This window comes from Pelodiscus sinensis, chromosome 4, assembly GCF_052426305.1.
Source record: "Pelodiscus sinensis isolate ZL-2025 chromosome 4, ASM5242630v1, whole genome shotgun sequence".
NCBI lineage: Eukaryota > Metazoa > Chordata > Testudines > Trionychidae > Pelodiscus > Pelodiscus sinensis.
Window position 1 is genome coordinate 11,932,794 of NC_143055.1, and position 25,004 is coordinate 11,957,797.

Below are 25,004 nucleotides of genomic sequence, written 5' to 3' on the forward strand. Positions count from 1 at the left end.
TTTCCCTCTTTATAGATGGGCACTATATTTTCCTTTTTCCAATCTTCTGGAATCTCTTCTGTCTTCCATGATTTTCCAAAGAGGATAGATAAAGGCTCAGATACCTCCTCCCCCACAGCTTCAAACATACCCCTCCCCCCACATCTGCACCTGGATGGGCCCTCTGCTTAATATTTTAACTCTTGAGGGACATGTGATCATTGAAACAGGAACAGACACACTTTGCGAAATGAATTCTAAATTGATCACACTTTATTTACAGACAGCGCAAGAGATGCACAGATCTCTGGGGGAAAACACAGTAAAACCTATGTGCCCGTCCCTACCTTGATTTCCTCACCAGTCCAGTGGCTCTGTGGTATTTGGTCAGTGGCTGTTCTGAGAGGTCAGGATTCTACTGGATTCCCCTCTCTTCCCTCTATCCTCCAACTCAGGTGGATGTTCTTGTTATGGCCGGTGAGAAAGAGAAGATCTTCTCCTTTTATAACTTCTAGTCCCTTCAGTCAGGTGACCTCCCTGGTTAGCCTCAACCCACTTCAGGTGTGTGATTGATTATCGGCCCACCTGGCAGAGTGGGAGTCCACGTACAGTAGCCAGCTCTTTGTCCCAAGGTACTTCCATTTGAGTGAAAGATCATTGACAATTAGCGACTTTGCATTATTAATTCTCTGCTACCTAAATTAATTTCTTCTTGTACCTCCTATGTCAGCTCAGTATAGATGAAGCCCACACACCTCAGATGACGACACACGACAGTGTTTACAATCAAAGTGGAACTTCAAAAAAGAAATGGAGGTTGCAAGTGGATACAGATTCTTGGAGAGACATAATAACATATGAGACAGGAATCCTAATTTGACTGTAATTATTTTGTTCTTTTCAGTTCTTAGACCATTCCCATCACTGAGGTATCTAATCACTTTTCAATGGGGCATAAAGAGAGGTGATTACTCTCTGCCACATGTGGTTCTTACTGTGTTTCTCTCTTCTGCTCTCCTGGGAGAAAACTGCAGGTGCATATTATATACTACTTGTTATCAGATCGAGTAGCATTCGGCATATGTGAGAAAACCATAATAAGCCAACCCAGCTCAAAAGCAGTAGAAAATTATTGTCACAAACATTTTACAATCTTCTTAATAGCACACTCAATGACATATTGAATAAAATTGATATAGCATAACAGACTTTTACTTCATGTTGTTTTTTTGTATGTGCGTGTTTAGTGAATGCAATATCAAGTTAGTCTGTTTTTTGTGTTACATATCTATTACTTTTAACAGTAACCCCCACTGTTTACAAGGGCATTGTGAGGCTTAGCTAATATTTGTAATCATAAAGTGCCTTGAGCTGCACTGATGAAAGGTTCTACAGAAGTTCAAATCTCTCTTATTATTGTTTGTTGAAAGCTGATGGAAGAAGCGGGTTGAATGAGGGATCACCTACTACACTACGCAGCTCTCAGCCAATCAGAGGGAACAAACATCAGGCTTAGTAAGAATAGTAGGGAAAACAGATGGGCCTCACAGGGATTGTTAGCCTCTCAATCAGGGTATGTCTACAGTACACGGCTGTGTCTAGACTGCATCCCTTTTCCGTAAAAGGGATGCAAATTAGACACATCGCAATTGCAAATGAAGCGGGAGGGATTTAAATCCCTGCTTCATTTGCAATTGCGATGTGTCTAATTTGCATCCCTTTTACGGAAAAGGGATGCAGTCTAGACACAGCTCAGAGGTTTTTTCAGAAAACAGCTGCTTTTCTGAAAAACTTCACTTACGTCCACACTGCAATTGCATTCTTTTGAAAGAAAATCGAAAGAACAGAGGGGGTTTCCCAACATTGGTAAACCTCTTTCTATGAGGAAGAAGTTTTTTCCGAAAGAGCTCTTTTGAAAAAAGGCGTGTGTGGGCGTGGAAGAGGGAGTTCTTTCGAAAGAAGAGGAAAGAGGAAAAAGCACAGGCGCCTCCGTCCATAGTAATCACAGCTTAGATGTGAGATAGCGTCCATTCAATGTGGACATTATCTTTCAAAAAAGCAGATTGCTTTTCTATCTGCTTTTGCAGTGTGGATGCTCTCTTTCGGAAGAAGTTTTTTTGGAAGATCTCTTCCAGAAAAGCTTCTTCTGAAAGAAGTCTGCAGTCTAGACATAGCCTTAGAGATGCTACAAGAAGCATTTTGAAAATGGAGTTTTGTGAATAGTCCAGCTGAGCCAAAGGTAAAGGGGAAAGAGCCGAGAGGGAATGGAAATAGGAAAGGTAGGGGGCATTAGCATCTGGAGAAGGACTGAGCCATACACAGAGAAGAGAGAGAGACAGAGAAAGAGGGAACAGGGGTTCTTGAAGAAGAAACTGGACCTTGAAAATGGAGACAAGATATTTACCAATCAGTCAGTTCAATTTAAAGGAGAGACCAATATAAAAAGAACAGCTACACTCCAGTTCCAGGAACCCTGACCACAGTCAAATGTGCAGTTCCAAAATGCCTCCAAAGTAGCATATCGTAGTAGAAAAATGAGCCTATTCACCAGGAGATAAACACCACAGCAGCATACACATATCCCATGGTGCCTTAAAGCCCCTGCCTTCTACTAGCTTTTATAGCAAGCCCTGGACTTTCAACACACTCCGGCTGTTTTACACCAGGAGAGGAGTCATTTTTAGAGCCAAGGGGCCCATATGGAGAATGTCCCACCTACTTACTCAAGCCCAAAGGCATCTACTAATCTTACTTTAAGAGATGGATGAGAGATTTGTGGGTAAGGCTCTATTCTAGTCCTTAAGCAATAAAGGTTCAGTTTGTGCTTCTGCTATGGGCTTTCGTGTGTCCTCTGAGAAGTCCTTTTATCTCTCCACTCCTCAGTTCCTTGTCTTCAAAACAAGGGTGATAACACTTCTTTCCTCCTGCCTCTTTTTCCATCTTGTCTATTCAGCTGCTCAGCTCTTAGGGTCGTATCCTGTGTGTACTTGTCTACACTTACAGCCCTGTGGTGATATTGATGCACCATTTTAGTGTTCAGTTCCTAGTGGAATTGCTCCTTACACTGACAGGAGAGTCTGCTGTGTCAGCATCGGTATGCCACCTCTTAGAGGCAGTAGCTATATCGATGGGTGAAGTAGCTACTGTCAACCTACTGTCAACATAGCACTGCCTTCACCAGAGATTAGGACAGGATAACTATATTACTTAGGGGTGTGGCTACTCCTGAACATCATAGTTATACTGACATTAATATGCAGTGTAGACCAGAGCTCACTATCTCTATGTTCAGAGCAGACCATGTTAGGTCCAGTAGGATCTGCTGCAATATAATAGAAATGATAACTATGGTTGTGTGGAATGGGGAGATAAATGATGGATGGGAGACTGAGCAAAAGGAATAACAGTAATATAAAATAATCAGGCTGTAGAAATTCAGAAATCCATTTTCTATGTTGATATATTTTCTTATTTCACACAGAAAGCAGCAGCCAACATCCTGAGAGAGTTATATTCCAACTGCATTGGAAATAACTTTTTATTGAAAAAGAAATGATTAAAATGAGGTACATATTTTTCAAATGTTTAGGGAAATACCATGTGGGAAACATCCCAGAAGTATCTGTTGGACAGGCTGAAAGCTCTAGCAGGTTGTAGCTGTCTATTATCTTAGAATGATTCTCAGAAAGATTTAGGGGCTAAAAAGGTGACCATGTCTATCTGAAATCCAAGACCCCTCCATTGTCTCCAAAAGTGGGAGAGAGGGGACAAATAAAAAAAATAAGTCTGAATAATCTGAAACGAAACTGGCCATCCATTCTTGAGGGAGTTTGGAAACATAGGTCAAACTCATATGGTATGTCTACACTGCAGTCTTTTTCCGGAAAAACAGCTGTTTTTCCGGAAAAACAATTCTTATGTCCACACTGCTATTGGGTTCTTTTGACAGAAAGTTGAAAGAACCAAGGGGATTTTCTGACAGCGGTAAACCACATTCTACGAGGAAGAAGTCTTTTTCCAAAAAAGCTTTCAGAAAAAGGCGTGTGTGGAGGCGGAAGAGAGTGTTTTTTCAAAAGCAGAGGCCTCCAGGAAAAAGCACAGATGCCCTGGTGGCCCCTCCGTCCACAGTAATCACAATTGAAATGTGAGAGAGCATCCAGTCACTGTGGATGCTATCTTTTGAAAAAGCACATCGCTTCTTCATTGAACTTTTGGTATGTAGACGCTCTCTTTTGAAAGAAGTTTTTCTGGAAGATTTCTTCCAGAAAAGCTTCTTCCGAAAGAAGCATGCAGTCTAGACATAGCCAAAGAATACCAGAACAAAACACAGAATGAGGCAATTGACCAGATGATGACCTCTGGTTCTCAGAAGTGACACCTTCTAGAGGATTTACTTCCAGAAATTGTACGGAACCCCTTCCCACTCCCCCCCATCAGCAGTGGCTACTATTTCAATGTATATTTTTAACTTGGAAAGGATTTGAAGCCTAACTTTAATCACCTAAGGGCATATCTACACGAAGAAATTATTTTGAAATAACTTATTTAAAAATAGCATGTCCACACTACAGTGAAGTCTTGAAATTAGTCCGAGGCAGGCTCCCTTAATGTGGATGTGCTACCTCGACTGAGAGCCCCAGGAAGCACTGGCGAGTAATTACTTTGAATGACTCTGGGGAGTCATTATTTCAAAACAGCAGCAGTGGAGCATCCACACTAATGCTATTTTGAAATAACTATTTCAAAATAAGCGTTATTCCTCATGGGAAGCAGGAGTTATTTCAAAATAACCAGCCCCTTGTTTCGAAATAAGGGCTCAGTAGTGTGGACGCTCCACTTGTTATTTCGAAATAAAGGCGGCTATTTTGAAATAACTCCCTAGTGTAGACCAGGCCTAAGAGTTCAGAAAACCCTCAATCCAGCCTATCAAGTCTCTTTCGTTATTAGTTCCTTCTGGACACAATGGAGACTACGATAGCTTTGAGTTTCCCGCAACGACGAAATGTTCCACTGTGACTACTACGTTCGGGGACAGTTCTAGGAAATGAAAGATTTGCTGCAATGTACTCTGTGCTCACACACATTTTGAACAGTGAGTATTCATATCCCCAATACATAATTCATTCAGCATCATCCAGCCACTGCCACACTTGAGCTGTCTGCTCCAATATGCTCCTCTATGATATGAATCTACCCATTTTAAAGGTTTGACTTTCATTATGGCTGCTTCTCCCATGTCGATCCGTATCATGCAGGAAACTCTTGCCCCCTGATTCAGTACTGTCTTAACCAGGACCGTTCATCTTTTCTCCAGACACCGCTTCTTTTTCCTCCTGCACTATTTTTTTCTTTTATTGCTTATATCATTAATATTGCAGCCTTTTATAACTCGGTACACAGTTGCCTTTATGTAAGGGGACTGTTAGCCCCTTACTAAAACTCAGTGGGTGTTTTTGGTTGACCAGCTCCCAGTACCAAAAGGGGAAGGGTCCATGAGAAATCAGGGCCCTGAGACTGACAGACCCCAGGGAGAATGGGAAGAGGCCAACACTCCAGTTCAGCTTGATTGACAGGTTGTACAGATCAATGAGAGAATTAGAAAGCCAGGCCCCGTCCTCCGTGTGAACTGGGATTTTCTGGGTCTCTGTGAGAAAAGGTTTGCTAAGAAGAGCAGCAGGAAGAGTAAGCTGTGTGGAGAGGCAGACCTGCAGTGACAGAACCACACACACAGCCCAAGGAGAGCAGACCCTGTGCTGAGCAGCAGACCTGCAGTGACCAGAGAGCCAAAGGGGTCTGAGATGCAACACAAGGAGCTGGAGTCTGGCAAAGCAGCACAGTCTGCAGCTGGGTGTGGTAAGCAGCTGGGACCCTGGGACCAGCAAAGGGGGGAAAAGAGGCTCTGGGCAGGGACACGCCACCAGCCAAGAGGCCCTTCAGGCCAGACTTGGAGGGGGATTGTAACTCCAACTGGGAGGGGGTCCTGCCACCTAGAGCCTGATGCCGTGTGGTCAGTGCCAGAGCAAGTGTGTCCAACCTGCAGCCCCATGCAGCACAGCCAGGGCCTGAGAGAGAGCCCTGGGACCTATAAGGAACAGACTGTTACTTACACTCTGCAGACTTCTGTTTGTGATGTCCCCATGCTACAGAGCAGGGCTGTGTGTTCTCATTTAACCTTTCTCGTTTCTTCTTATTCTTTTCTTTTTAATCAGTTTGTTGTTTAATAAATTGTATTTGCTTTGAACAGTATGAAATGAACACTGGGTCAAGAAAGCATCCAGTGTGAAGAGAGCACCCTGGAGTGGGGACACCCTAGCCCCTACCCCAAGTGTCTACGAGGCCGGGGATTAAACCCCAGGCAACCTGGGCCCAGTCTTGTTGGGATTTTGAGAACTCTGCTAGGCAGGAGAGTGGAAGGGGAGCCCTCAGAGTCAGGGAGGCCTTTGGGTAAAAGAAGTGGGAGCAGGGACTCAGATCCTTTCGCTGGTCAATTTCACCGGGGTAGTATAGAAGCCAGGAAAGTTCTCCACAATAGCGGGACCATTCCCCTCTTACATTTAGAGTAACAACATCAACGTGCTTTTCTGACAGAATTCCATCCAGTGCTCTTCCTTACTCTCTCACTTCCCAGCATTCTTGCGTTCACTTATTGTCTTTCAGAGTACTTCACAGATCTGGTTCTGCCTCCGTGCGCTAAGTCTTAGCAAATCCCTCTTTTTATGTAACACAGTGAGAAGTGAGATTTAAAATCCCACCCGCATCAAGTTATAAAGTAGAGGAAGAAACAAGTAGTCAATTAATAATGAAGTGGAAAATCGCGGACTAGTTCTGTGCAGTTTTATCCGTGGAGCCAAGAATGTGTGTCTGACAATAAAAGGCAGTTTCTAGTATCCATAAAACATTTGTTACCATCATTTATGCAATTTAACTAACAAACAACTGAGACTACAATATGGATTCATGAGCGCTGAAATAATGAAACATAGCTACTTCATTTCAGCTGTCAGTGTGACCAGCAAAACACTGCTGGATTACCACCACAAAGCAAGAGCGAGTTCCCGTGACCCCGCCTTCTTGGAGAATTGTGAAAGCGAACAGTGGCAGAAGTCTATTAGATCATCACATCCCTTGCAATTTATTGCTGTTCCCTAGTCTCAACTAGTTTTAAATGCACAGATCATTCTGTTTTCTAATTGATCTATGTATAACAGGGGTGGGGAACCTGCTTTGGGTGGGCGGCTGCTGACCCACAGAAAAATCAGCTGGGGGGCACACACAAGTGAGAAGCAAAGTGAGAAGCCCCTGACTGGGAAGGAGAAACATTCCCCACATTCTCCTCACACACCAGAGTCAAAGTGGGTGGGTGGCTGGAGCACCAGCACAGGCTCCCCGATGCTAAGCTTTGGGGACCGGATCCAGTCAAACCAGGGGCTGCATCCAGCCCCTGGATCTGTGGTTCCCCACCCCTGATGTATAAGGGAGCATTTCCTACCCTGCACCCAACGTACCCCTTATTGTTATTTATATTGTTGTACAATATCACCTAAAAGCCCCAGCTATGAACAAGTAGCCCACTCTTGTAGATGCTTTTCAAATACAGAACAAAAAGATGTTTCCCTGTCTCTTATTCATTTCATTCCTTTATACCTACTTACACCCTCTTAGACTTCCCTTACTAGTTCCTGTCACACACTGGTGTTCACACTCTTCACTACCTTATATATCGGTGTTATTTTAACTTTAAAAAAGTAAACATCACTTTACTGTATTATTTAAAAAATCATTTTTCATTGAAATGTTTTCACCAGCTTCATAGCTAATAAAACTATAAACAACGAGAACAAAACCCAACATTGCAAATTTTTTTCATGAATGCTTCTTGTTCTTTTAAATTATTTATGACAAAAGTGGATGAAAAAAAACGTTGAAAAGTCAAACGTGAAAAGACTTCTGCCAGCTCTAGTTAAATCTTGTCTTCTCTTCATTTAATTATTGGCCTACTAAGTTATAAATACACATGTAAAAAACAACACATCGGTTTCCCTATTCTTGGACAAACACGTTCTCAGCTGGTGTGAATCAGCCTAACGCTACTAAAGTTAACAGAATTACAAGGATTTCACTGGCTGAGGATTCGGCACAAAGTAGGAATTTTTTTCCCCCAAGTTGATTGCTGTATTTAGTTCTGTTCATGACTCAGCCCCTCTAGTCTCTGAACAAGTAGTACATCTTTGAAACTTGATTCCAGAGATGACATTGTGCTGTTCCGTGGTTAGAGTATGGCACTGATTTCTAAATCAAATGTGCTCATTTTATAAATAAATAATGACTTTCTCCTAAGTATCATCCCTGCCTAGTAGCTGGAATTCAAGTCATGTTTTTTCACGTGCATACATTAATAGTTTCTAAGGCAAGTAGGTACCATTTCTGATTGTGTCCTCTGGCCTACTGTATAATATAAGCCATATAATTTTACCAAAATAATACCTTTTGAATTAATCCTTAAAAACCCATTCTCTAATTAAAGTGTTCAGAAATGCATATTTCTTCAGAGTTTGCACATCTAATTCTATCCTCATTTGCACTGTGATAACCATACTGTCTACACCAGGAGTAATAACGGGTAACAGAAGGCAGAGTCTGTCCATGGGATCAGAACTTAGCCATTCCACTGATGCTGCAGAAGAAGGAAAATGATGCATCTCAGACTCATGCTATGCTGGCCATGCACACCTGACAGGAGGAGAAAGTGGGAAAATGTATGTTTGTCACAAAAATAAACAGATCAACAATTTCCCAGCCCTCTAGCATCTGTCAGTTTACCTCTGCTTATCATGCTTGAGTGCATTTATGTGCAGAGTTCCCTATTGACTGAGACCAGAAGTCTTACTTGCATTCCAAATATTGTGCTGAAGATTAGAGCTGCATATAACATTTATGCTGAAAATTGATTTCATCCCAGGCTTCTCTAGAAACATGAAACTCAGGCCATGTTTGTCAAGGTTTGCAAAGCAGCAGACCAGAATCATGTTTTGTTCAGGAGAAGTTTATTTCATAAAGAAGATGTAACTGAACACCGAGGGGATGTCTACACTAAGTGGAAAATTGATGGTCGATCTTTCAGAGTTTGATTAAACAGCGGAGTAGAGACCCGCTAAATCAAACTCAGAGGGCACCACTGTCAACACCTGTACTCCTATTCCTTAAGGGGGATAAGGGAAACTGACAGGAGTGTTTGCTCCCATCACCCTCCTGCTTCGTGGACAGTGTGGAAATGCAATGTAAGATACATCAACTCCAGCTATGTAATTAACGTACCTGGAGTTGCATATCTTCATTTGACCTTCCGCTGCAGTATAGAACAGGCCTTTGGATCCAATCTCAGGGGGATGTGGTGATTTCTTTATCATCTGGCATGTTTACATCAAGATTGAATACCTTTCCCGAAGACATGATCTCACTCAACCACAAATTTTTGCTTGTGGTGCCGAAACCACTGGGTGGAACACTATGGCCCATGTTATGCAGATAGTCAGATGAGATTATTACCATGGTCTGTTCTGTCCTAAAATCTATAAAGATGTGTATAAAGTTATAAGAGAACTTTTTGATAAATTAGCCTACATTTCAGGTTTTCTTATAACATTTCACACTGCTCTAGTTTATCAGATTTCAGGATGAGGCATTCAGTACGAAACCATGTACTATATTTTCGTGAATACAGACAGAGAAATTGGGATAGATTCAATGTGGTTACTAAAATCTTAGGTTTCTCCAATAATTTTAGACAATTGAATTATATTGTCATGAACCTGGAAGAACACACAGAGCGGAATGAAACTCAACCAAGGTTTAAAACTTAGATTTTCCCCACTGCCTACATATTTGGCTTGTTAGAGACTTGAAACCACCTTAAGCCATTCTCCATGAGGAAAACCCAACCCTTTGCAAGGGGTAAGTCCTGTACGAAGCAAATTGTGCTGATCACTAACTGGAACCCATATCCTCCTTATTTTAAGTTAACTACTTGATCTAAACTCACAGTAAATGATCATCAACATTTTTTACCGGTGGTTTGTAGCTTTAAAATTCCACATAGCCCACAGGACATTTTTTGTCCTGTTGAGTCAATTCTATCCTACTACAGTATTTCCTGGGATGAGGGGAAAAGTTCCTTTTCTGAAGGATAACTGGTATTTCAAATCTCAGGACAGAACATTAAAGCTATATATACACTAACACTTTATCAGTATAGGAATTCCAGTATAGTCCACTGACAAAGCACTCCTTATTTGGAGCAGTATAATAAAAACAACCCCTATGAATGAAATAAGCTAGACCCATGAAAGTGTAGCTTCATCAGTATAGCTGTGTGCACACCAGAAGCTTCTGTTGGAACAACTTTGTTCATCAGAGTTCATACCTCTTTACGTCTCTGATGGACATAGCTAAGCTGCCAGAAGTGTCCTGTAGACAAGTTTATCATGCCATCCTCATACAGCAAAGCACATGCATAACTCTTAACTTCAATGGGTGCTGAGGGATCAGGGCCGGCCCATAACATTTTGGCACCTGAGGCAGGGAGCTCAAATGACACCACCATGCCCCCTCGCTTGGGCCAAAACTTAGAAAGGTCTCAATTCTGCCTTCTTCCTGTTCTACTCCTCTCGTGGTACTGCTCTGCTACCTACATATGCACCAGCGGCAGACACAATTTTCAACACTCTGGGTCCTAGTGGCATCCCCCCACAGTCCAGCACCTTGAGGCAGCCGCCTCAGTTCATGTCATGGTAGGGCCAGCCCTGTGAGGGATGGTTATGATGGGCCACCTTAATCTACCATGAACGTTTGATGCCTTTCATCTCTACAGGATTTACATTCTTCAGAAAGTTTGGCAAGTTCAGCCATTTCCCCCTGTCATGAAGACCAGGACTTTAACAGGGTTCACAAATGAACTAGATACATTCATGGAGGATGGGTCCCTCAAATGCTATTTGCCAGGATGGGTAGGAATATTGTCCCTAGCTTCTGTTTGTCAGAGGCTGGGAATGGGTGACAGGAGATGAATCACTTGATGATTCCTTGTTCTGTTCACTCCCTGTGGGGCACCTGGCATTGGCCACTGTTGGAAGACAGGATATTGGGTTATATGGACCTTTGGTCTGACCCAGTATGGCTGTTCTTATGTTCTTATAGGCATCATGGTTTTGATAAGAGTTCTGAGAAACATCTGAGAAAATTGCAGGACCAAATCTGGGTAGCTTGTCAGAGACCACAATCTACTCTAGAACTTTAAGAAGTTGCCTATGAACCTTATGTTTGACTCAGTCTAGGAAAAGACAATCGTGTAGATTTACTGGAACCCAGCCAGCATAGCAGCTGTCATTCTTTGGGAGGCAGACACATGATGGAAATTAAATTCTATACAAGGTTCTGCACACCATATGCTTTGGGACTGTCCAAGACTTCAAGCTTTCTGAGACAATATAATTTAATGAGAAGATAAAACTTAACCATATTCTCTCCTTTCCTTCTTCATTTAGGGAGACCAGACTGATGCAGAAAATCTTTTCAGTGATTATCATGGTTTTTTTCTACAAACCCTACTAATTACTGAGCTCTTAATTTGTTAATACTAGGAACCCCATTAGGCGCCTGACATTATTGAATTACCTCCTGGCCAAAGACAATTAGCTGCCCTTGAACAGATTCCCTATTATTGATGAAAAGCAAAGAGACTCTTTGATATTTGTAGGTAACTTTTTTCAGTAGCTATGACTAAATCCCCCTTTTTTGTCCTGCACTTTGCATAAAATGCGACTGTTTCATTTTGTTGCATTAATTACTGGCGTTTAGCTTGTTTGCTTTTCTCTTCCCTCTCAAACAGTGTGTGCATTTCATTCTGTCACCTATGCTTGATAGCCAAGCCAGACCAATAAACGGCTCTGCATGCAACCCATCTGGTAACACTGTGTTATGATTATATGCAGTTTAACTGCTCAGAGGTATGTGCCTGTCCCTTTAATTCCTCCCTGAAGTACACAGAATTACACTGAGCATGTGTGGCGTTCTGCAGCTTAGTGTAATTGAAGACAGCAGGTGGGGAGGAGGTACCTTTCCTGGGGCTCCTGCTAACAGAGAGATGTATTCAGGGAGTGAGGATTGTGCTGCTTCTTCACAGAACAGTCACAGAAGGCATGAACAGCCACCACAATATCATTTTCATTGTTCCCAAGATTTAGCAGTGCTTAAGGATGCCTGGTGGAAAAGCAACTTCTGTCTGATTATCTGAATCAACTTACTGACACTGGCATAGAAACAGTAATATATTGTTACAGCTACGGACATATTAGAATCATATACACTCCTGTAGGCTGTCGGGCAGGGTTGGGGAACGTCGGGACTGCAGACCATATGCAGCCTCTGGCTTGCCTGGTTTCAGCCCCCAAGCCTCAGGGTTGCCCCCCTACCCCAGCATTGGGCAGCCTGTTGTTGATGTCTCAGGATCAACTTCAAATTGGAATTTGAAATGCTCATTATTCAAACAAGAATCGGAAGTTCTTCATGGTTAGTTTCAAAGTAGAATGATTAACTCCAAATTAGCATTTTCTCAAGTAATCTCAAGTCACATTTCTGTCATGCCATACGAAAGCAATCGTGGAATGAACTCTACAGATGTTTTGTTCAACGTCAGCCAAAATCATGATGCTTCGGTAAGAGTTCTTTTTAGAGGGAAACCTCATATTCCCATTACAATCTACAGCTTTACTTAGGTATTTTCATTCTCGGCTTCTTTCCTCTAATCATGGCCACCTATCATGGAGATTTGGATCTCTTTATCCCTTTTTTTCTTTTCTGTGCATTATATTCTCTCTCTTCTGAGAACAAGGATGCTCTACTGGATAAGTAGATGAGAAGGATTTGAGGTAGGTCAACTGATGGAAGGGGGGGCAAAGTGGCCAACTGCCCAGGGGCCTGGTGGCGATGGCTAGAGCCAGAAGCCCTTTAAATCACCATCAAACTACTGGCAGCACACTCTGGGGAGTGCTGAAGGGATGAAAGGGAGAGGCTACCTCCAGCCCCATCCCTTCTGCCTGAAGCCCTGCACGAAGAGCATAGAACTGGGTCTTCCCCATCTTGCCCATGAGCCTGGAAATTCTGTTGGCCCCCTTGATTCATGGGATCTGGATTCAGTTCTTGGCATTGTTACAGACCTTCAGTAATATAATTCAGGATCATAATTCAAAATGATCTGGACAAATTGGAGAAATGGTCTGAGGTAAACAGGCTGAAGTTTAATAAGGACAAATGCAAACTGCTCCACTTAGGAAGGAACAATCAGTTTCACAAATACAGAATGGGAAGCGACTGTCTAGGAAGGAGTATGGCAGAAAGGGATCTAGGGATTATAATGTACCAGAAACTAAATAGGAGTCAACAGTGTGATGCTGTTGCAAAAAAAGCCAACATGATTCTAGGATGCATTAACAGGTGTGTTGTGATCAAGACACGAGAAGGCATTCTTCTGCTCTACTCTGTGCTGATTAGGCCTCAGCTGGAGTACTGTGTCCAGTTCTGGGCACCACATTTCAAGAAAGATGTGGAGAAACTGGAGAAGGTCCACAGAAGAGCAACAAGAATGATTAAAGGTCTAGAGAACATGACCTATGAAGGAAGACTGAAAGAACTGGGTTTGTTTAGTTTGGAAAAGAGAAGATTGAGAGGGGACATAATAGCGGTTTTCAGGTATCTAAAAGGGTGTCACAAGGAGGAGGGAGAAAACTTGTTCTTCCTGGCCTCTGAGGATAGAAAAAGAAGCAACAGGCTTAAACTGCAACAAGGGAGGTTTAGGTTGGATATTAGGAAAAAGTTCCTAATTCTCAGGGTGGTTAAACACTGGAATAAATTGCCCAGGGAGGTTGTGGAATCTCCATCTCTGGGGATATTTAAGAATAGGTTAGATAAATGTCTATCAGGGATGGTCTAGACAGTACTGGGTCCTGCCTTGGGGGCAGGGGACTGGACTCAGTGACCTCTCGAGGTCCCTTTCAGTCCTAGTATTCTATGATTCTATCATCCTGTGTGAGTCACTGAACCCCATATTTTCAAACGTGCTCTATACCTACTCTTTGTCTCAGTTCCCCATCTATAAAATTGGAACGATACCACACTTTGTCTTCTCTCTCTGGATTGGAACAAAGATTGCCTTTACTTTGTGTTTACTCAGCATGCATCACAATGAGGCCCTGATCTTGTCCGGGGCCTCAAGGCAGGGAAATGCTACAATTAATCAATTATGGTTTTTTTCAGCTAGTCTATTGAAGTGCAAAACCTTTCACTGAAATTTCCTGGCTAACCTGATGAATATATCAAAAGTTAGAAACAAAAAAAATTTGTATGTCATTGTGACGGGGCTAACGAGCTCCGCACTCTCAACAGCATCCTCCCGGCACTATGAGGAAAGGGGGCGGAGAGGCAGCGGTCAGCCGCTTGCATCTGCCCGGCATGGATGGATGACGTCACCCACCAATGCAGCGGTGGGATGTTGGCGGCTACCTGGTGTGAGAAAATGATGTCACCGGCCAAAGCAGTGGCAGGTGACTTAAAGGAGTCCGAGAGGATCCAAGAGGGGGGAGGTGGAGCTCAGGTCAAGGGAAGAGGAGGAGAAGGAGAGCCGAGGAAGCACCCCGGGGGCCAGGCAGCCAAGACTCCGGAGGTACGACCAGACAGGGAGCAGGTTCCAATAGGTACGTTGGTACCCGTAGACAGGTAGGAAGTGGCCCAGGGCAGGGTAGTGAAGCCCGCGGGCTGGCAAGTTTAGGGGAACTCCCCCATCAGCCAGGCACAGGAAGTTGGAATCCCTGCCATAGGGCCCTGGGCCAGGACCCAGGAGTGTGGGTGGGTCCGGGTCCCCCTACCTCACCACCCACAATTATCTAGCAGTACTGTGAAGGCGGTGAGCCTTGAGAAGGGTACCAAAGATGTCACAATTAAAATACAGTGGGAAACCTGGTGTTGGGCTTTGGGATGCGACCCGTCCAGACTGGGACGGGTGGCGGCTCACAGTCACAGAGACTAGTGGAGAGTTTAGGACTTGACCCATGTAGACCAGGACGGGCAACGACTCACAATGTGGGGGAGGGGTGTGCCCAGTTATCGAGGAGACGACTGTGAAGCATCCTAAGGGTTAAATAAAAGGGAACACGCACCCCTCCGAAGCTCAATCATTTACAGTCAGGTTCAGAAGTGGTATTAGCAGCAACCTTCTAAAATGGATGACATGATAAACAGAAGAATGGAACAAATGAACCATTTAATCTGCTTGGAAATGTACTCAAGTCTGCTAAGATCTTTAAAGGAATGCAAAAGAACTGTTCAGTATTGTGTGAAATTTCTCTATTGAAATACTTTTACTTTGTCTGCCCTCTATTACTTATGCAGGGTGTTACCAACTGCCAGTTTTCTACAAGGCATATGAATTCTGGAAACAATGTGGTGTTCTAGCTCTCTTCATAAGTTAACTCAGAGCAAATTTTAGATCAGAGTGAAGTTTAAGAAGAGGTGCACATAGGCAAAGCTCCTAAGAATTTACATATATCAGTCAGATCCCAAACTAGTATCAATAGCTCCATAGGTTCCAACTGAGGATCTGGTCTTTGTATTTCAATCCCAATTTAATGCTGATCTGTTAAATTCAAACCCATAAATGTAGTTGCAACCAGGGTTGCCAATTTTGTCTGGACATATTTCTGCTGGCTTCATCATATGACAATCATAAAATTATAGATTTGCACAATGATAGGACTGAAAGCGACCTCAAGAGAACATCTAGCCCAGTTCTTTGAACTGATGGCAGGACTAAGTAGGGTTTTGCCCACAAAAGCTCATGATTCTACATATTTTGGTCAGTTTCTAAGGTGCCACGGGACTACTCAATGTTATTATCTAAACCATCTGTGACAGAGGTTTGTCTAATCTGCTCTTAAAAAGGTTTTCCCTAATGTACAGCTCAAACCTCCCTAGCTGCAATTTAAACCCATTGCTTCTTTGTCCTGTCCTCAGAGTTTAAGAAAAACAATATTTCTCCCTCCTCCATGTAAGAACATTTCAGGTACTTAAAAACTCTTATGTCCCCTCTCAGTCTTCTTTTTCCCAGATGAATCAACCCCATTTTTTTTAGCCTGCCCACACAAGTCATGTTTTCGAGACCTTTCATCATTTCTGTTGCTTTTTTTCAAAATTGTCCACATCTTTCTAGAAAGGTAGAATTCAGAACTACACACAATACTCCAGCTGAGACCTAAACAGTGAGGAGTGTAGAGGAAGAATTATTTCTCATATCTTACTTACAAAACTCCTGCTAATACATCCCAGAATAATTTGCTATTTTTGCAAAAATATCACACTGTTGACTCATATTTAGCATGTGATCCACTATAGTCCCTAGATCCCTGTCCAAGGTACTCCTTCCTTGTCAGTAATTTCCCATTTTGAATGTACGCAAGTGACTGTTCATTCCTGAATGGGGTACTTTGCATTTGTTCTTCCTGAATTTCATCCTGTTTACTTCAGACCTTTTCTCCAGTGCATTTGAACCGTAATTCTATCCTCCAAAGCACTTGCAATAATTGCTTGCTTGGTATTGTCTGCAAACGTCACAAGTGTACTCTGTGCCATTATCTAAATCACTAATGAAGATCACAGAACTGGTCCCTATTTGGCCCTGCTCATTATGCCCTTGCAGCATGACTGTGAGCCAGTCATAGCTACTCTGTGTCTATATCTACACTACAAGGCGGCGCATTCACACCGCAAGCGTGTTTTTGCTAAAAAAAAATACAGTAAATCAGCGGTACAGAGGGCTTTCTCCCCATGAGGAATAACTGCTTTTTGCACTACAGCTCTTGTGCAAAAAAGCATGTGTGGACGCTCCGCAGGGGTTTCTTGCACTAAAAGAGCCTATCAGAAAAAGCACAGGTGCTTTGATGGCCATTCTGGGAATGGCAATCAGAACTTTCTTGTGCAAGGGTGTCCATGCAGTGTGGACACTCTCTTGCACAAAAGCACATTGCTTTTGTGATGTGCTTTTGAGTTGTGGACACGTTTTGTAGACAAAGCCTATGAGAATGGTTTCTCAACCTGTCATGCACCCTCTTTATGGTATGTCTTTCTAGGTTGTATTTCCCTATTTTGCTTATGAGGTCATGTGAGACAGGATCAAAATCTTACTAACATCATGATTTACTACATTTACCACTCTCCCCTCCCTCTTACCTCCACAGTTTGTTACCTTGTCAAAGAAAGCCACCAGCTTGGTCTGACATGATTTGTTTTTGACAAATCCATGCTGATTTTTACTCATCTAATTATCTTTTAGATCTTTGCAAATGGAGTCCTTAATTATTTGCTCCATTATCTTTACAGGTACAGAAGTTAAGTGGACTGATCTCTAATTTCCCAGGTTTTCCTTTTTATAGATGGGCATTATATTTGCACTTTTCCAATCTTCTGTAATCTCTCCCAGCTTCCAAGACTTCTCAAAGATTATAGCTAATGGCTCAAATATCTCCTCAGTCATCTCCTCATGAATTCTAGGATGCTGTGATGGGGTGGGGCCCGCCTACCCCCCCGAAATGGGCCCACCCCGCACTGACCCGGCACTGACCCGGTTAGCTGTAACAGACTCTTTGGACTAGCATCTCAAGGGAACCCACAAGTGCATTCTGAGCAGTGGATGACCTATTTGCTCAGAGTAGGAGGAGTTCATCTGGGGTCGCCAGTAGCTGAAACGCAGGATGAAATCAATGTTCCTCTAATCTCTTCCATCCATGTGCAGGATAATGTTATGTGCACCAAGGTATGTGCAAATGTGCACCACCAGGAGAAACACAAACCTAGTTGTGAGTGCTCTTCTAATCAGCTGGATGGCATTTAAATCTCTCGAGTGGCCACATAATCACTCAGCTTACAAGGATCACTGGAAGAGATAATTCTCATCCTGCACTGTCACAAGGAATGGAACTCTTGTTCCTTCGATGGCTAAAAGCAAGAGCTTACCCCAGTTGAGGTAAAGGAATATTGCTACGAGTAACTCTGTGGATCTGCCACTAGACTCAAGACGTAGAACAATAGGTTCCACTGTGCTCTGAAAAAGAGCACATTTGTTTCTTATTCAGTACAGCTGAATACTTTCAAGCAAATATATAAATCACACCCCTCCCCCCTCCAAGTTTTCTTGAACTATGGTTTTAAATTGCAGAATAGTGCAATTTGCAGGGATGGCTCTCCTCTTTTAGAATATTCAGCACCTAATTGGAATGCTTTCTCACTCCAAGCTGTGGTATTAATGTCATATTTTGTATTTAATGTGCTTAGTTATTTGCTACATGTGCATATACATAATTTTACTAATAAACTTGATATATCTGTAAGTGCAGAGTGTAACTATTTCTAATTAGTTTGAGCAAAGATCAAACATTCATTGCTGAGTAATGGGAATTATGCTAATAAAATTCTATTGCGTCTGACAGGGGGGATGTCTGAAGAGAGAGCAGCCTCTCTCAGTCTTTTGTGGGCCCATTTACATACAAAGAAGGGTACGTCTACACTACAGCGCTAGTTCGAACTAACTTAGTTCGAATTAGTTAATTCGAACTAAGCTAGTTCGAACTAACGCATCTAGAACTAAAAACTAGTTCGAACTAGCGTTTTGCTAGTTCGAACTAGTAAGTCCACATTGAGTGGACTCTGAACAGGGCTTAATGATGGCCGGAAGCAGTGCCGGCAGGGCATAAAAGGAGGACTTAGAGCATGGAGATGCTGTCTCAGGCTAGCCGAGGGCTGCGCTTAAAGGGTCCCGACCCCCACCCCGGACACACAGTTCTAAGGGGTGCCCCGCTTGCAAAGAAGTTCTGGCTTGGAGTGCCCTGAGTGCCCACACTGGGCACATCACACCACTCGGCCATCAGCCCGGCTGCACTTGCCGCAGGCTGCCATCTGGGGAGAGGGAGTAATTGGGGGGCTGCAGGAGAGCTTCCACCCCCAGAAGCCCGCAGAGCCAGCCCAGTCCTCCCCATCGGGGGCTCGTACCCCATTCCTCCCTCACCTCCTTCCACTTGCCCTTCCCTAGCCCCCCTTCTTATTGATGTACAAAATAAAGATAACGTTTCTTCCAACATTGACTCTGTCTTTATTGAACAAAACTGGGGGAGACTGGGAAAAGGAGGTGGGAGAGGGGAAGAGAAAGGCTGGGAGAGGGGAGGGCAACTAACATGATCAGGGGTTGGGAACAGGTCCCAGATGAAGAGAGGCTACAGAGACTGGGACTGTTCAGCTTAGAAAAGAGGAGACGGAGGGGGGACAGGATAGAGGTCTCTAAAAGCAGGGGTTGGGTGGAGAGGGTGCATTCAGAAAAGTTCTTCCTGAGTTCCCATAAAGAAGGACTAGAGGACACCAAAGGAAAGGAATGGGTAGCAGGCTTCAAACTAGTAAGAGAAAGTTGTTGTTCTTCAGAAAGCAAATAGTTAACCTGTGGAACTCCTTGCTGCAGGAGGCTGTGAAGGCTACAACTAGAACAGAGTTGAAAGGGAAGTGAGATAAAGTGATGGAGGTTGGGTCCATGGAGTCCTATTAGCCAGAGGGTAGGAGTGGTATCCCTGCCCAAAGTTTGTGGAAGGCTGGAGAGGGATGGCACGAGACAAATGGCTTGGTCATTGTCTTCGGTCCATCCCCTCCAGGGTCCCTAGGGTTGGCCGCTGTTGGCAGACAGGCTACTGGGCTAGATGGACCTTTGGTCTGACCCAGTACGGCCATTGTAAGCTCAGGGCTCAGTGTCGGGGGTCTCAGTGGACCCCCTTGATTTTCATGCACACCTGGTCCTGGGTGGCCAGGCTGGCAGCTCTCCTGCCCTAGACGGCCACTTTCCTGTGCCTAGTGCGGAGATCGTGGACGAGGTCCACGATGTCCGCACTAGCCCAGGAAGGTGCCCGCCTCTTGCGGTCCAGGGCAAGCTCCTGGGAGCCGCCAGCCTGGTCCCGGCAAGAGGGGGTGGGCTGGGGGGCATCGGGTGGGTGGCTCTGTGCCGTGCCAGGTGCAGGGTCTGCTAGCTGGGTGCTGGCAGGCTTGCACCTGGCACGGGCACCGTAGCCAGCCCGTGCCCCTTTAAGGGGTCCGGGGCCGGGAGGGGGGCATAGAGTTTCCCTGGTGTTGGCCAGAGTGGCCACCAGGGAAACCTGGGGAGGGCTAGCCTCCCACTAGTTCGAACTAAAGGGCTACACAGCCCTTAGTTCGAACTAGCTAGTTCGAACTAGGCGTTAGTCCTCGTAAAATGAGGTTTACCTAGTTCGAACTAAGCGCTCCGCTAGTTCGATTCAAATTCGAACTAGCGGAGCGCTAGTGTAGCGCATAGGAAAGTTAGTTCGAACTAACGTCCGTTAGTTCGAACTAACTTTCTAGTGTAGACATACCCGAAGATATTTATAACTTCACATAAATGTCAAAGAGCTGGACTTTATAACATTATTTTCAAAGAAACGGTAGCATTTTTGCTGGTGCATCAAGTTCTTTTAGGCTGCTGGCTTACCCTAGCGTGTTTATTATTAGCATTGCAGAAGCACCCGGGGTACGTCCATTCAGTATCTCAGCCCAGGTTTACAGACTTGGGCATATGCTACTGTGCTAAAAACAGATGGCTGGCTGTTGCTGCCACAGCTTGAAAGCTTAGGGAAGGAGTTGGGCATCAGGGCTCAAGTTCCAGCCCTGTGGGGTATCTTCAAAGAGGTGTCTATGGCTCTATTTTTAGAGAACTAGCATAAGATCTGCAAGCCCCATTCTATAAAACCTAGGCTGGGAGGCTCACTTTTGTGGCCTGCATAGCTGTATCCCCAGAGACCCCAAATGAGAGCTGTACACAGAGAACTAGGCACACTATAGTCACATAGTGTAGACAGTCCCTGCTCTGAAGGGCTTCTAATGAGAGCAGATCAGAAAATGGATTTTCTGTCCTGTAGGAAAAAAAAAATCCAGATTTTGAAATCCCCCAAGTTCCTGAGACAAAAAGCCCTCTAAAGTTTGATGTTATGTGTGCGTGTGAAATAAATTCTTTTAAAACATCGAGGGTCAAATTAAATATTTTATTTCCAGAAATTTCAAAGACTTTATTTGAAATTCTGCCCCATTATATTTTCTAATTTTTAAGTTTAAAACAAATTTCTATATAAAAGCTGTTTCAAAACAAAAACAAAAAAATATAGATTTTTACATTCCAAAGATCTCAAAATGGGGCACTTCAACAATTTCAATCCCCTTCTTTTCATTTTTTAAAGACAATTCATTTAAATCAATTTGCTTTCATGAAAATCTTTTTGTCATAATAGTATTTTCTAGTGGAAAGTGGTTTAAAGGAAAACTTTCCAACCAGCTCTAAATAGACAAGACAGACAAAGGCTGGAGGGAAAAAAAGGATGAGATCAATGTTCCTCTAATTTCTTCCATCCATGTGCAAAATAATTAAACATGCTTAAAAACATATAGCCGGTCATTTGTCGAGCAAGGTATGATAACCATAAGGTATGTCTACACTACACACTTATTTTGAAATATACTATTCCGGAATAGTTATTCCATAATAGTTGATTTCAAAATAGCATGTCTACACAGCAGGGAAGCCTCAAAATTAATCAGAGGCAGGCTTCCCTAATGTAGACGTCCTGTCTTGATTTAGAGCCCCAGGAGGCACTGGGGAGGAATAACTTAGAATGGCCCTGGTGAGGGTCGTTTTAAAATAGCAGTAGTGGAGCATCTACCCACGCCTTATTTCGAAATAGCTATTTCAGAATAGGCGTTATTCCTCGTAGAATGAGGTTTACAGATTACAGAATAAGCTGTCTGTTATTTCAAAATTATTTCAAAATTATGAAATGGCTGTGTAGATGCTCGCATTGCTATTTCAAAATAAGGCGAACCCATAGTTGATAGGACACTAGACTGGGTATAATTAATTCCTATTTGCTTCCAAACCAACCACCTTGGATAGGGTAAAACATCATGGAGATATTGAGTAATCCACTTCTGGATGGGTTACACCTACATCTGACAAATACCTCAATGAGCGACAAGGAGTCCTGTGGCACCTTATAGACCAACAGAAGTATTGGAGCATAATTCAGTCAGGGAGGGTGAGGCCCACTTGAACCTCCAGATCAGCTGCTAGAAGTGGGCCTCACCCTCCCTGACTGAATTAAGCTCGTTATCTCTAGCCTTATGAAAGCTTATGCTCCAATACATCTGTTAGTTTATAAGGTGCCACAGGACTCCTTGTCACTTTTGCAGATCAAGACTAACATGGCTACCCTCTGATACTAAATACCTGAATGGTTCCTCTCTCTCCTTTAATATGTTGTCAACACTTGCATGACTTGTCATACTAAAAAAGTGTCAAGGAACTGAACTGAATTGAACTGACAGTTTCTCCCCACCTGCACAAAAGAAAGGAGCAGATCGAACATGAATTCTGAGTCACCGTGGGTGTCTACTTAACACCACTCAGTCTTACCAGCTTTGTTACTGGGGACCACTCCTGATCCCCATCCTATAACAAGGACAGTCCAGCTGGTGTCTCGAGATCCTGTTGGGGAGAGCAATGTGGTGTATCTGAATAGCAAAGCATTTATCCCAGCAGATGGAAGAGTCAGCACTGCGATAAGAAATATGGTATTCCTTTTATTTGAAGAATTTCTTTGTTTATTCCATAGGCGATATAGGATTTATAATGTCCTGAACTGTTCATGTATTTGCTTTTAAGTGCTTGTGGCTTGTAAATGATGTGATAGGTAACTACACTGCTGTCACTTAGCAATCCTAACTGGTTGTTGGAGCAGTCTTTTGCTTTCAGTTAATAAGAATCTATCCACACACCGCTGCCTTCCACGGGGATTTTACAGCATTTTTCAAAAGCAGGCGTATTTGTTTCCATACTACGAATGGAGAAAATAAAACATGGAGAAATGATGAGAGTTGCAGAAGCCATACATCAAGCCAGTGTCAGAGATTGGAACAAAAGCCATGTCTCCTGGTCTAAGTCCTAGATCATGATGAAAACATTCTTGCTCAAACTCATTTTGGGGGAAAAAAAGTGAGTTTAAGTGAAAAGCTAGCAGCGGTTGGCACATGACACCAATTCTTATTTTTAGAAAAAAATAATTGGAAAATATTTTATTCATATATTTTATGACAAAGCTTTAGAATGGTGAAAACTTGAAAAATCCTGAAAATAGGAAATTGTCATCACTGTAATTATTGTTTAATTTATATTTAATTTAATTAAATCTCAATTTAATTAATATTTCATTTTATGTGCTAGTCTTTAAGGTGCCTCTGGATTCCTTTTTTTTTTCTGAAACAGACAAACAAGGCTATCTCTCTAACTTTTTAATTCTTTTGTTTGAAGAGACCTGTGCTTTGATTGAATGTGACACTGATTTATTAATATGACAGTAGAAACATCAACCACAATCAGAGCCCACAGTTCTAGAAACACATAAGCTATGTCTATACTGCATTGCTTTTTTGGGGATACCTCTAGTATCCCAAAAAAGCAACACGGTATCCAAGGAATCCATCCGCTTTTTTGAAATTTTTTTCAAAGGAACGGATGTGCTATTTTGCCATCTCTGTAAACCTCGTTCTATGAGGAATAAGGGATGGTTCGAAAGAGCACTTTTTTCTGAAATTTGGTGCCGTGTAGACACGCCAAATTTTGAAAAAGCCTCTTTAGGAAGTAAACCAAAAAAAGATATGCAATTTGCGTACAGAAAATTGTGTCTCTTTTTCCAATTTAACAGTGCAGTCTAGATGTAGCCATAGTGAGCAAGCTCTTTTCTTGGAGAGCTTGCAGTCTAATGAGAAAAGAAAAACAAAGGGGAAACAAGCATGAAGAGGCACTGTGGCTAGCCCATGGCACGTCCACTGGGACAAATGTTGAATGTGATTGGCTCTCAAACTAGTGCTCTACTCACTAGAACACCCCTGCCTGAGGGGACAGAAGGAGATATGAGAAGTTAAGGCCCTGCGTTTTTCATTGGTCTTGTTAGCTGCAGATCACAGTTCTTAGCCAATAGAAGTGGCAGAAAGTGGTGTCCTGGTCTGTGAAACTTCCCACCACTGTCATTGGCCATGAATGGCAATCCATGGCCAACTAGAGCAGCAGTCACTTGATACCCATGGAAGCACATTTAAACAGAGAAGCAGCAGCCTGCCAGGGACAAACCAGTTGGGGCACAATTTTTTATTGCCCACCCCTGCCCCAGAGTGAGGTAACATTTACTGGTGGGTTTACTATTTGTCTAGTTCTCTGTGCTGAGTGAATTGTGCAGAGAATCATAAGCAATATCTGTGCCCATTGCTTTTTTCTCACACAAGCACCGGAAAAGTTCAATGGCAAACCCAGAACCCACATATAGTTAGGGCTCAGGAAGGGCTTGTACTTAGACTACCGGGAACCTAAAGGTTGGGGTAAGCCAAATGCAGGGTCCCAGGTCTCAGAATGGGGTGCCAGAGAAATCTACACCCTGAGAGTGTCTAGAAATCCAAACCAACGGCAGTGCCTGGACTTTGGTCGGATGCAGACGGCTTAACGCACATGTGGATCCCAGTCAGACGGACACAAAACACAACAGCCTGGGAAGTGTCCGTTCAGAGTCGGAGCACCTCCATGGTCATGTATGTGTCTGATGATGTTAATGGAGCAGCAGTTCTTTATGCTAGCTGAAGACCTGGGCTGTAGTTCTCAGTATTTAAACATTGGTGGAGACAGTGGAGGGGCATTGGGCATATTTAATTAGCATTGGGAGCTAGTGCATGGGATTGCAATGACACTCAGATTTATCCAGTCCCTCTCTCTGGAGACAGAGGAATGATCATGGAATCATAGAATACTAGGGCTGGAAGGGACCTCAGAGGTCTTCAAGTCCAGTCCCCTGCCCTCATGGCAGAACCCAGTACTGTCTAGACCATCCCTGATAGACATTTAT